Source organism: Bradysia coprophila, unplaced genomic scaffold (assembly GCF_014529535.1).
Source record: "Bradysia coprophila strain Holo2 unplaced genomic scaffold, BU_Bcop_v1 contig_358, whole genome shotgun sequence".
Classification (NCBI taxonomy): Eukaryota; Metazoa; Arthropoda; class Insecta; order Diptera; family Sciaridae; genus Bradysia; species Bradysia coprophila.
Window position 1 is genome coordinate 2,509,267 of NW_023503616.1, and position 14,431 is coordinate 2,523,697.

General features: G+C 29.8%; 1 protein-coding gene across 2 annotated transcripts in view; it reads right to left on the minus strand.

The window, feature by feature from the left end:
* The window catches only part of LOC119081745, a 67,441-nt gene that overhangs the window by 6,606 nt on the left and 46,404 nt on the right, over positions 1 to 14,431 (minus strand). Inside the window, exon 3 of one of the 2 annotated variants that reach the window (XM_037190916.1) lies at positions 4,358 to 4,390. The exons of the other annotated variant lie outside the window; for it this stretch is intronic. The gene's annotated coding sequence lies outside the window, so the exon portion shown is untranslated. The remainder of the gene's footprint in view (positions 1 to 4,357; positions 4,391 to 14,431) is intronic. 2 annotated transcript variants of the gene reach the window in all.

The following is a 14,431-nucleotide window of genomic DNA, read 5'->3' on the forward strand; positions in this document are numbered from 1 at the left end:
TAAGTCAGTTACATTTTCATGACAACAAAAATACAAAAATTAGCGATACATCTGGGCTAGTTTTGTAATATTATGTCAAACAATTAATCGGGCAAAATTAATAACAAAAGCTTCATCAAAATACTTTAGTTTTTTAGTAACGACAACCGCGTTCTTTATACAAAATTTTCTCTTTAATTTGTTTCCGATAAAGACTGTATTAACCGGAGATGATTGTTTATTTTATCATAACTCGGCGATAACAGATGGCTAGACGTTTCTAAAATGCTGAAATTTATTGGACCACAAATTTGGAACTAGGCACCCCTAGACACTTCCACAAAAAATATATGTGAAATAGCGTGTCACACCCTTGGAACTAGGCCGGTTTTCAACTTTTCGTCTAAACGCCAAAAATGTAACTATTTAAATTGTTCCTCTCACACAAGTTCGAACAAATAAAAATATTTGTGAGATTTTAATTTATGTGATGGAAAACATTTCTATGCATAACACAATGCCGCAATCAACAGCAAACGAAGCTTAATGTTCTTGTGTTTGTGTATCGTTCTGTAGAATCAACCACATTACTAATAGAAGAATGTTGTCTAAAATCTGAAGTCATTGTCGTAAAACTGGTGTTCTAATAAAAAAACCAGATTGGAACAAACTATAAACAAATTTGTGAGCTAATAACTTAAATAAATAAATTATAATGAATTAACTAATTAATTGATTAAACGTCTATGGAGCTATTTAATGAATGTCTCTATTAACTTTACAATTAAGAGAGAAATCAAATAAAACAGAATAAATAAAAACTAGTAAGCAAAGATTTATACGGACTGTAATATCATATTCAGATTAGTTATCTGAGAGCTAAGGCCTGAGTGGTCCTGCTACTTAAAAAAAACTGTCAAATGATAAAAGGTGTTGTTCATAAAAGACATCCGTTTTTAGTTCAGGGAAGGGTACACAGTCAAAATTATTTCTCTAAAACAGACGTCTTTCATGAATGACACCCTAAGAAGCATAATGTTAAACTAATGAAGTACAAGATTTAAAAAAAACTTATATCGAAAGAAGTAATAGTGTTATGTTTTTCGACTGTAAATGTTTAATTGCTCTGACCAGTACAACACGACTCGCAGCCATCGAATGCCACTTCTACAATCATCATTGTCATCACCATCATCCATATGGGCATAAAATGCATACCATTTTATTATAAAACGTAAAACATAAGAGTCCCATTGGGCATATAATAATAGTATAAATATGCAAAAAGTGCACTTAATGTATGTACGAACGAATGAAAAAAATATCATAATAAAATCGACCTAGAGATCGTGCATAGTGTGTTTTCTGTTGTGTTTTTCTATAATTATGTTTTACATTAAATGATGTATGATTTACTGCTCGAGGCGCGGTGTATTGTAATTAATGGTCGTATTTCTCTAAAAGTATAGAGCAACAAATCTTCGTCACTAGACACTGAAGTGTTTCTATTAATGACACCAAAGTGATAACCTATTTAAGTTATCCGCACGACTCCTCAAGGTATATATGACTATGTGTTATTGAAAATATTTCTGTGGATTGGATTCAAATAATGTTGTATGCTCGACGCCATACATATATACACACGCACAAAGGCATTGGCAGAAAAAAAAGGGTAATTTTGTATTCCTCTCTTAATGTTGATTTGAGTTTAAATAAATGGCAAAACTGCATAATTTATTAATGACAGACGTATGTAACATCCGTTTGGATTTAATTAAATGCCGAGTAAAGAATGAAATTGTGGTCTGTAATGCTAATACCGAAAACATACACCAGGGATATTTATTTGAGTCTAAGAAAAGATAAAAAGAAATGGAAAAGAATGTTTTGTGAAATAACAATTAACTGTCGCCATAACATAATACGTGTGTGAGTGTATAAGAAAAGCCCTGACTGAAAACAGCTTTATAATTTATGTTCGTTTATCCAACTACGATATATATGACCCCAAAGAGTCCTCCGGGCAATTTTTGATGCATGATTTTTCAATAATAATTTGTATATTTACTCTTTAGCAAATATAACAACATACATTTATACGTAAACCATATTCAGTGAGTGTTTGGTTCTGTTCAATTTTTTTTTCTTTCTAGACGGCTTTTAAGAGCATTGCTATGGTATCGCTCATATTTACCATTATCTCATATGTCTTGCGAATAAACTCTATTAAGATTTATTATACTTAATTTTACGTATAATATTATATGGATGGTCTATTATGTGCGTGTTTTATATAATAAGAGGATAAATTATACCGTTATTGGAATAAACCTGCAAATAATAATGAAAAAAACAAATAGCGCCAAGTCAAAGTATCAAGGTATCCCATGAGAGGTGGAATCGTTTTCTTTTCGTTTTTTTAAGTTTCTGTAGAGATTTACTTTTTGCGATAAAAGCTCTTTTCTGTGGACATATGTTTTCTTGTAGCAAAGATCAAGATTGCATGCATTATGTTAATAATAGAAATAATTCCCATATTATAAACTGAGTACGTTATAATCAAAGTCTTTAATATTTATTAAAATTTAATCGAAAAAAAAAATGATTTTGTGTATTCGGAGCGCACAAGTAAAATTAAGTTGTTATGTTAGTGCGGTGTTGCTTTCAATATTATAATCAGAAAAATGTGTTATAGGTTAGCTTTCGATACGTGGTGGTATACAGCATAATCATTTGCATATAAAACAAAACAAAAATGCATATGGAATCAGTCAACCAAAACCGATAATTGAGAACTTGGGAAAATAATCTTTCATTTTTTTCTATTAAATTCATATCTCTAGGTCAAATTATGCTTCGAAAGTACAGATAATAATAAGAGAAATTTCCCGCACAATGGGTTTCATGGAAAAATTGAAATTAATGAACGTTATCTGGTCAAGATTCTCTGTAATTAGTTGGATTATGAATTATTGCCTGTAAGGCTGGAGAAATTTTGATTGAATTTTTAGAATCAACTGGCGAATTGAATTGATATTTTGAAATTGCTTAGGGGGCCAATACAATTTCATCGAATACAACATTGGCTCGTTTAAAATATGAAATTATTGTTTCGATCTTTCAAACAAACTACAACGTTTTTATGGTTGACCTTAAAATTTACATTTTGTAGCACTAATCATAAACTTTACTTATATGGCTGACCAGACGACTTGGCATATTTTACTCAAATTATTTACTTTTAAATAAAACTATCGAATGGCCCCATAAATTGATCGGCAATTTAGGAAAATTTAAGAGCTTAAGACAGTATAAGAAACATAAAAATTCCTTGTGTAAGTACTGTGTCGCTAAAGTTGTGTTCGAAATTTCATATTTGCATAGCACATCAACCAATGCGAACAGTTCAGTAAATTAAATGATTGGTCCAGCAATTTAAAAGTTATTTATTAAATTCAATGAAGCGTAGATATCTTGGCAGTTATACACGGATGCAAGAAATGGTCTCTCAAGCGTTCATTTAATAATAACGAATATAACCAGCTATCCATGAGTAATAATGCTCATTCATAATAAGTTTTACTGAAAATTAAGACTAAAAATTGAAAGTAACACGGCTGTTTGAGTCAATGTGTTAATGGCATAATAAATAGATAATGGTGTTCACTGATCGTCCATAAAAATGCTGATGTATTTTTTCTCAATAAAATTTAAATATTTCACATTTTGATGCAATATCATACTACTTTGCAACAATTCTCCTCAATTTCGGAATTGAACATTTTTGCTCGTTTTATTTTGAGTGGCAGCTGTATTGATCATAACTTTGATAAATAATTGTTTATCGATTTGAAAAAACATTTAAATATTTGTAAGTTTATTTCATCGTTTAGTTGGATTATATCACCTAATGCATTCACTGTCGATTTGCACATTGTAAAAATTAAACTTAATATCAGTCATGTAATAACAATTTAAATTCTACATTTAAGTTGTACAGGGCTTTATCTCATCTGGTATCGACCACGGCAACATAAATAAATAATGAACTCTAGCTAACGTCGTCTTATGTAGCAAAGTTCATAGATCAAAATGAAGTAATAGATTCGATAATTATTTTTATGCTATGTCCGCCGTAAGTGAAGAGTTAAATGACAACTGTAAGTACAGTCGTATTGGAATATTGTATACGTTACTTCGTTTGTTTAATCAGGGTGGTCTTCGTAAAATAAGAAGGGTTCAAGTATTGCCTAGAGTTTGATTAGGGATCTTTTACTTCTTCAGTTGTACGAAACTAGAGAGAACTAACCGCTAATTTCAGTCATCGTTACATCTAACATTTATTTATTGCTGTTAAGCGAGGTTAAAGTCTTACCTCTTCCGAAAATTATTTTCGTTCGCTGCGAGTCTGTAAGAAAAAGAAAACATTCGTTAGCTCTGTTTTTTCATCCTCAATGAAAACGATATTTAAATTGTGTGCTGTATGGTAAATTACACGATAGTTTATCATTTGTGTTCATTGTCATTATCAACTGATACATGCATAGTACACACAATGAAATTTAATGGCAATGGTAAAACAGTAATCACGCATTGTTGTTTACAGGTCGAACCTCCAGTTGAACCCGCAGATGAATCAGATTAAAAGTTTTTCTTCTTTCTTTTCCAATTATTTATTTGCTTCAAATTTAACTCATTTGCAAGATGAAGTAGCTCAACGTTAAATTGTGATTACTGCTAAAAAAAAACCAATTCAAATGCATTATTCAAACTGCAATAAACCATTACACAAAATCTGTGCGTGTTATTTAAAGTTTAATCAAAAGATTAAAGATAAACGATTTCTATTAAAGATTAATTCTATTTGAATCGAAACTGCCATCATTGTTGTAACTATTTAACATTGTAGCCATTGCAAACGTTTCTGCATCCTCATTTTCAATCTTTTCCATTCGATATAGCTTTTAATTGTGTGTATGTAATGGTGTATATCCAGCAGCGACCGACTCAAAATAATGAGATTTTGAACTTCATAGACTTACGGTGTATATGTTTAACGTAAGTAACTGATTAAAGTTCTTTAGCAAAGGATGGTAAATTATTCGGTAGCACGAAATGTTTGTTAATGATGAGTGGATTGGTGCACAATTAATATTTTATTTATTTATAAATTGAGTGAGGAATAATTTTGTAAGCTATATAAACGTTTGAATTAAAAGCCACCAAGATTTTGCCGATATTTATGTCTAACGATATAAATGGAAGGACTTCACTTCTTCCATTATTGGACGGTACTTTAGTGAACTGACTTATTATAGAATATTTCTGTAAAATTAAAATTGAATGGTTCGCTTATGAGATGAATGATGTAATAATTTTGACTGATCAACCAATGATTTTGTCAATAACAAAAATGTCAAAATGAACAATCGATTTAGAATGATTAAAATAAACAATTCCACCATAAAAAACCTATAACTGCGATAGGAACGTCTACACGAGTGGGTATTTAATAAGCCGCACAGGTCGTGCGATGTTAATGTTAAAAGTTTACATTTTAATGGAATAAACTTTGGTATGATGACGATATTGATTTCATTAACATTTTCATGGTATATTGTTTGTCATCAGATTAATGCACGAAGCGAAAAAGGTTCAAAACGTTTTTTTTAAAGGGCTACCGGTCTGTGTTGTTGTGACAAACCTAACAAGGTTAACAAGCAATCAAAATCATGCAGATGAATTTTTTTTTAAATAAAAGAGTCTTACATAATTCAACGTTTTAAAATGAAATGATGTAAGCTGAAGAATTCAAGCGCTGTGTGCATGACCTTTCTCCAAGATTATTTACCATAATATTAATTAATTAATTAATTAGTTTTACAGTAATCAGGTCTAATTGAAAATAATATTTTTGATATAAATATAACAGGCGATTGTTAATCCGAAAAACAATGAACTAATATTTTCCTCATACAGACTTTCTTCATACTAAAAACAAAAGCTCGTAAGTTTGTTTATGTTCACGAACAACAGCTATTTTTTATGAAAAAACATAATGTGTAGCATGTGTATTTCATTCAAGAACACAATGTGTGATTCAAATTAATTAATTAATTAAAGTAGAGAGAAAAAAAATCCAACAACGTACTAACGTCGTCATGACAATATTTACTATTTATAATAAATTCATCAAGTCGCTAGTTACACATTTGTGTAATCAAGATAGATTCCACGTACATATAACTATGTAGTTGCATTCTTATTTCAATGAATTATTATTTTATAATTGAAAATCTGTAATTTTTAGTTTTAATACAAACTCTATTCAGATGTGTGACTGTTATTGTTGCAAGGTTTTCATTTCAGATAATGAAAAACGGAATTGGATTAATTGCGCCAGCTGTTGAATTGTGCATTTCGTTGTTTTTCTTGGTGTAAGGAAGGAGTGAAGGGCATTTTGGTTTTGAAAAGCTGCACCTGCACATTGTATATCTGATACTGACGTGTTTTGTTTAAGTGAAGCAAGACAAGCGACGTACCAGAATAATCTAACACAACTGATGGACTATGTTATTTGTTATCGATAACGTTGACAAAAATAAGTGACGACATAATGTAGTCTTCCAGTTAGATAGGAACAATGTTTTGTTTATAGTGAGCTGGAAATAAGCGACGAAGTCGCGATATTTTGGCACTAAATAAATAATCTTTTATTTCAATCTGTTGAAAATACGCGAAGTAAAATGAATGTTAAAACAAAAGAAGTACAAGATTTTTGATCAAACACAAAGTTATACTTTGAACAACATTGAAAGAATAGATTTAATGATTAATCCGAAATATGTGTGTCATTTGTGAAAGGTTAATATTTCCTCCTTTTTAAAAATTTTTACGTTTATGATACAAATGCACTGCATTATCATCGAAACTATTATCAATATCGAATCGCGTGATGTTACGACTTGAACATGTAATCATTAGCAAAAATTGAACCGTCTGATGTTCTAGAACCCATGGTAATCATACAGAACAACTTAAAAAAAAGGTTTTTTGATTTATTATACACCCAAAAATAATTAAGCCTAAAAAAGCTATCATTAATTTTAACAGAAAAAGGAATGAGTAGAATTAAATGATTGATTAAAGTTGTTAATTTTTTTGTATGGCTTTTTATTTATTGAATCATTTATAAACAGCTAAGTGATACGATGAGCCCAAAAAAGTGAAAAGTTATGCGAAATATCATCCACACATAACTGCTTTTTGCCTTCATTTGTATTTGATTCATAAAACATTTTTATCTATTTATCTTTGCCCATTATTATTATAGACAGAAACACCAGTGACCGATTAATTGATGAATACATTTTAATAATTGTATTCGATTTAATATTTTAGTTCCGCTAAATTAAATAAGTTTGAATTAATCAAATTAATTTTTGAATGTGCGTAAATTCACACTGTGCATCATTAACACTGAGAAATAAATTTTTTCTAACTGGATTTATGGAATTAAGTAATTTTTGAATGATATGGGTTGAAATTGAATTGTTTTCTCTACGTTACTGAAACATACAGAAGGGAAAGCTTTTGTAATCCGTTAATGATTCGTATTGTTTTGAAGTATTTACCCAGAAGCGATTCACCTTTTTTTGTAAATTAATCGTGTATACGCTACACCTCATCATTTTCCATGTACATGTACAACCGCGCATTGAAATCCTTAATTACTTTCAATAAGATGAGAAAAACAGTGTCTCTTATATTAATTCGAATGACTTTGATAAAATTTTAATCACTCTCCAAATAAATTTGCTTTGAACTCTTTTTTTCCGTATTCAAGATTAAAACAGAAGTTGTTACTTTTGAAAGAGTAATGAATGGAATTCAAAAATGCAAATACTTAGCTCAGCATCCTATTAATTGTGAACACTTTGAGTTGTATCCAATTCAAAAAAGAATATTTTTTTAACTGGCGCGAAACGGATTTTATGTGCAAGTTCTGTGAAGAATTCTGAAATTTATTTGCTCATTAAGAAATTAAAAATGTTTTTTTTTACACTTATAATTGTACATCAAATCCAATTAAAAAAATGAAAAATGAATAACGAACAAGATGAAACAAATTAGACTATCCGTGTGATTGTTAGAAATTATAAATTTAATTATTTTTAGAAAAATGTATTAACATTCAGTTTTTGATGGAAATATGCTTGATCCAGGGACATTGCCTCTTTAAACAAAAGTAAAATACGGAATACAGAAGTGAATGCTCAATCATAGACTGGACAATGGAAGTGACCTGGTCATATTAAATATGTTTCATTTCAAGCCATTATATTTGATCTTGTTAATATTATGTTGTTTTTATACTTCATTAAATTAATCTAAAATCAACAAATTTTAACAAGCAAAAATGGCAACATCTTCGAGGTCTCAATCAACTGATGTCTAATTAATTCGTCAAATATTCATTTTTGAGCTAAAAGTCTACATTCCACAAGTTAATTTATTTGCCAATTATTAACTTTCATCTCATCAAAATGTGTATATAAATTTTCCTCCTTCAATTCTTCGTGTTTGTTATAGAACAGGTTTGAAGATGTTGATGATTGTCCAATTTTTATTTACATACGGAAGCGTGTGTAGACGTTAGCTATTTTTTTGGTCTTGATATAAAATGTTGCTTATAAATTCATACAATTAATGAGGCAATGTGAACAATTTTTTTACGTCTGCAGAAATTTCGTAGAAAAAGTAATGACCCAAAAAATTGGTTTTCGAACAAACACATCGATCGTATATGGATGTAACAGATGATTGTTGTTTATAACTTCTGGATCACTTGGCGAATTTGAATTATGTATGCCGAAGCATCGATCTAAATCACTAAAATTTACATATTAGAACTAAAGGTCGTTATACCAACGGCGACCTTGGAATGTCCTAAGAAAACAAGTTCAAGGTAAGTTTGGTTTATTCATACGAAAAGCCACTAAAACAATTTAATGCTTCTTCCGAGGTCTTCTCTCCGTAAATTTGACCAAACCACAACATGTTTGCATAATGGTACGATGTTTGTTGGATATTTTTTTATGCATTTTCTGCACGCACCTTTCACATAATTCATGCAATCAAAAAAACATTTTCCACAAATTAATGACTGGTAAAAATGAGATAACGAAGTTTTTTTATGATTAATTTTCGAGCGAATTTTTTACGAACGAAATTTATAACAAGTTTTTGATTTCGTGCAGAGTTTTGCAATTTAAAGTAGCAGATGCGTGTAGGTATTGGAATTTGATAACCATTGTTTTGTTGATCGCAATATCTGAAGAATGCATTAAGAAGGAGAAGAGAAAGATGATACTTTCAGACAGACACTTTGTAAAGATGAAAAAACACCATCGAATGTAATTTGATAATGCCTTCTTCATTCTGCATATTAGATTACGATCAGATAAGGCCAGTCCATGTTTGTATAGCATCCCTATTGTCAAATTAAATGTAGCTTGACGTCCAGGAAGTTAACTTAAATATATAATATAACGGAAGGATATGAGTTGGTTGCATCAGTTTAATCAGTTTAATTCAGCTGGTTTCTAGGCCAAAAAGCAGCATTTTTGCTACTGACCCGTATATTAAGTGAACTAGACCTAATATTAAATTAATTTCAAAAAAATTCAATTAGACATTAAAACACAAAAATAAACCTCAATAAATCTTGTTTCTCAACACAAAAAAAAATTAAATTTCATATTTTTTGTATGAATTTATTTGAAATTAATGCGTTGGTTTTATGATTAAAAATGGATTTTTTTATGTTTAAAATTTCTTAAATAAATGATGATTTATTATGCGTACACTTTTTTCCTCTGTTTGGATTCGTTGAGGTAGGTCATGTATGATTTATCCGTCTATTGACTTATAGGTACTCATTAAGAGAAAATATATATGAGATCAAACAATTTCGTGCATTTGGTTGTTGGTAGAATACAGTTTTAGACTTTTATAAACGGCAAGCGTATCATTACATCTATTACTTCTAATGTTGAAAGTATCGTACAGTTCTTGACGCAAAATCTTTTACTTCATCGCTATATAAGACCATGTTAACCACTTATTTTTATCGTCTGTCGTCGTTTTTGATAACAGATGACTAACCGAATAAAATCGATGGAACATATAGGTATAATAAAACAGTTCCAAATTCCACATAAAGAACGTCAATAGGTATTGAATGAAGCAATCGTATTGCGAATAGCTTTTCCATCAATTAAACGTTCAAGTCTTTCATCAGCGAAACATATAAGTAAAGCCAACAATGGACCAAAAAATCATCAATATCAAACCAATTTCATACATTTAAATGGTTCATGGTGAATTGCTCGCGCACTAATTTAACATAAACTTAAAAAAGAAAAACACTTAATAAAGAAAAACCGGTAGCAAGATCGACTTATATACATTATATGGGATAGGTATAGTTTATATTATTAACAGAACTGGTTTTAAATAGCGACTAATATGATTTTTTTCTTCTTCTTGCATAAATTTCTGCTATGCTTCTAAACGTGCACAAGCAGAGAGAAAAAAAAATCATTTATAATTCTTTAAAGAACACGTCTTCTTCTATGCTCATCAACGGATTCTTGATGTGTATGGCATATAAAAGTTAAGTCATACAAAAATTGTACATTGAACATAATAGGTTTTAATACCTGACATGGACGCAAAAGTGTAATCATTTTGAAATTATATTATTTATGTATTTATGCTTTATATTTATTAATTTTAATGAAGTTAAATATTTTTTTCCTGTTATTTTTCATGTTGAATTAATTTTAATTTGAATGGCGACATAATTGTAATTTGTTGTGAGCGGGAAAAATGAAATTTAATAACAGATCGTAAACGTGTACGTATATATTTAGCTAGCTAGTGGTGCAGGTCTGCATACATATAGTGTAATGACAATAGTAATAAATAATAAATAGACATGTGGTTGTTCAATTGTCATTGTAATGATGTGTGAAGAAAGAAATTTGCAACTCATCTGTGAAGGACATACCATAGTTGAATGGGCTCGGCAGACAATCTGAGTAAATAAAAATTACTCAATGAATAAATTTTTAAATTTTAATGCCGGAATAAGTTTTATAATTTCAAATTAGACGTCATTTCATCTTTGACATAAAATAGTGGGTGGAGGTCCGCATATGTAAGTAATACTCACTGAGTATGTATTAAGAATAAATTGGGTAATGATTGAGAGGTTAAATGCAAGACAGGATGTAGGTTCTGAGGAAGTGACATGCTCTCCTCTAAAAACGGGATCAGCTTCATAACGAAGAAAAGTTAATATTCAAACTTAATGGTTTTCTTGACGTTTTCAAATAAAAAAAAATCTTTAAGAGCCAACAAATTTCCAATGAGTTGTGGAGTAGTAGCAATGAGTAACTATTAGTCGGTGATCAAAACTCCAGCCTGTCATACGATCATATTACTTTTACAGTCCACTCTTAGTAGACACTTAGTTTTACATAATCATTGAATCTTTTACTTCTATTATTCCAAGTGTTGTCTGATGTTTGATTAAAAATCTTGTACTTCATTTTTTAAAATATATTTTACGATTTTTAAACTTAAACTGTTGCTTATAATCGCTCAATCTTTTGTTGTTGTACGTAATGGTAACTATAGCCGTTGCAAAAGTGAATCGCCATCTCCATTGAAAATGAACTTACCATATTTTCTTTATTCGTACGCTAGTCCATAATAAACTTGCAAACTTATAATTACTTCCTATACCAGCAGCACAAAGAATTTCTCAATAGAAAAAAAAATCTTATTAAAAATCTGTTTTGATTAGGTTCTTTAATTCTCGATAGAGACATGCCAGGATTAAGTATTACGAGCGGTATGCTTTAGATATTCAATTTAATTTTCTTCATCGTTCTTACAAAGCATGTAATTCAAAAACAAACATAGTTCGCTATTCACGTATGCAAAATTGATCTAAAAGTCAATCTATGGCTTTTTGATTGAAAATAAAATTGAAATATAAAAAAGTGCGCACAAACTTATAAAATTAAATGTTCAGTTAAAACAAAACAAAAAAATTGCAAAAACACCGAAGGTATTTTGTATTGAGAGTATTACACGTTCCACGTTGAGGTTGTTGAAGTTGATGTGTTTCAAAGTCACGATATATATAAAGTTTCACTTTCGCGATTTCAATTCTCATCTTTGATGTACTTATAAGCTTTGAAAATGTTAAAAGTTTTACAAAAGGCATACAGTATTAATATCACAACATGCATTTATAAAAGGTATATCATGTAAGGTACTGGTAGACGCGAGTATTATATATGGCCTAACATTGCGATCTATTACAATACAGCCGCGGTATTTGAAATTCATTTTAAAGGTTTGATTAAACATTACTTACGTTTATATATTGCTTACGACAACAGCAAAAATCAAGAAATTAACAAGAAAAACACTAAAATTAAAAATAAATGAAAAGTTAAACAATAATTACCATCTTTAAGTTGTTAAAGGAAATAAAACGAAAAAATTTAACAATTTAACAATACATTTTCTCACATTATTGCGATAGATATACGTTGTTAAGTCATTAAATTGTACTGTTGCAACCAAAACGTACCCGAGACTCGAAGGAAAAAAAAGATATTCATTTTCCGCTAAGGTCGTCTGCGGAAAAAGCTGTACCTTCTACAATCGTTGCTAGAAAAATGATGCATTCACATCGGATTCAATAGCATAATTCATAATTCAACGAGTAATTCAATTATAATATACGAACATTGTTTTCACTTTGTTGATTGATTGTTGGCAAGAAAGTTTCGACGATATCCAGTCGACAATAAATTACATAACGTTTGATTTGTTTATCGATTCTTATTTCGCTACGGAATCATAATATAAAAATTTATGACATAAAATAGATTGTTCTTGCGGTGAATTATTACTATGAAATTTGTTCCTTCCATTTTTTTTAACCAACGCATGATGTTTGGCTAGCATTCTAGCAATATGTTCAACAATAATAAAAGCTTGTATTCAATGAATAATTAACATTTGTAAAACAACAAAATATCAGCGCCAATCATTGTGTCTATTATATTTTTTTGACTGATACAAATGATTTTTTTGATTTAATTTTATTTTAATAATGATAAATTTGATCATGTTTCCGCATAAAAACGGGTACACGTAAAATTTAATGTGTTTTTTGTGTGTACTGTATGTACACCTCTTAAAACATCGTATGGGAAATTTAAATTAAACAAAATTAAATTAAATTAATGAGTGTTACGAATTTGTTTGAATGCTTAAGTGTACTTACGATCTCGATAACGACAGACCGAAAAAAAATAACAAATACTTTCTATATTGCACTCATCTGTGTATTCGAGTACAATCTTTACTCACTATTTTGTAAATGTAACATTATGAGTTATTTGAATAAATATTTCATAACTTGAAATTTATTCCAATTTTTTGTCTTGTCTTAATAAACTATGTAAGTCATCTGTGGTACTTGTTTAGCTATCTCATCTACAGATCACACTTGAAGTTAGTGTAACAAAATAAATAATTGATGTGATGCATGTTGAAAATAATCATCCATCGCATAATTATGTTTATTGTGACAATGAAGTTTATTCGGCCTTAAATCGTGATCTACTTGTCTATAGTTAATTTAGTTTTACATACGTAATGCTTTTACTCATCGCATACATATTTGCTATTGTAAATCAAAAATGAGTGGAACTGTACCAAACAATCATGTTTTCAGTGAACTCGTGCTGCTGTGCTGATGTTTTAAATGGCATTTGAAATGGGCTTGCAAACTTGCTGCGGTGTTGTTATTAACGACATATTCCATCGTCATATTTGATTGCATGTTAACCTTTCACAGATGGCAAGTATCTAAGCAATACAATTATCGGATCTATTACTTCATTTGATCCACAAATTTGCAAGGGATTGAAATCTTTTACTTCGTCTTATTTAATATGGATTTTGCTTTTTAAGATCACGTTACTCAGAACTGGTCGCTTGATTTTATCGCTGTTGTTGATAACATATTAATAGCATGGAAATCTTACATAGTCTTCTTCGATATAGCATCAATTTTGAAAATTTGGGAGAACACTTGTATCTTGTCGATACTAAATTTAGTGTAATACCAAAAGTAAGTATCAACTTTATGCCAATTTGTATGGGAGAAAACCAAATTTGCTGGGAGAAAATTTTGTAAAATTTCTGACCTATGATGAATAGTCGTCAAATCTAACGGTTATATAATCAAACACAACCACAGTGTTGATTATTCATTATCTTCGTCCGACCCATAATACACAGCAGTTTGGAGAAGCTAAAACATTGTCCCTATCCAAATACACAATGCTCAAAG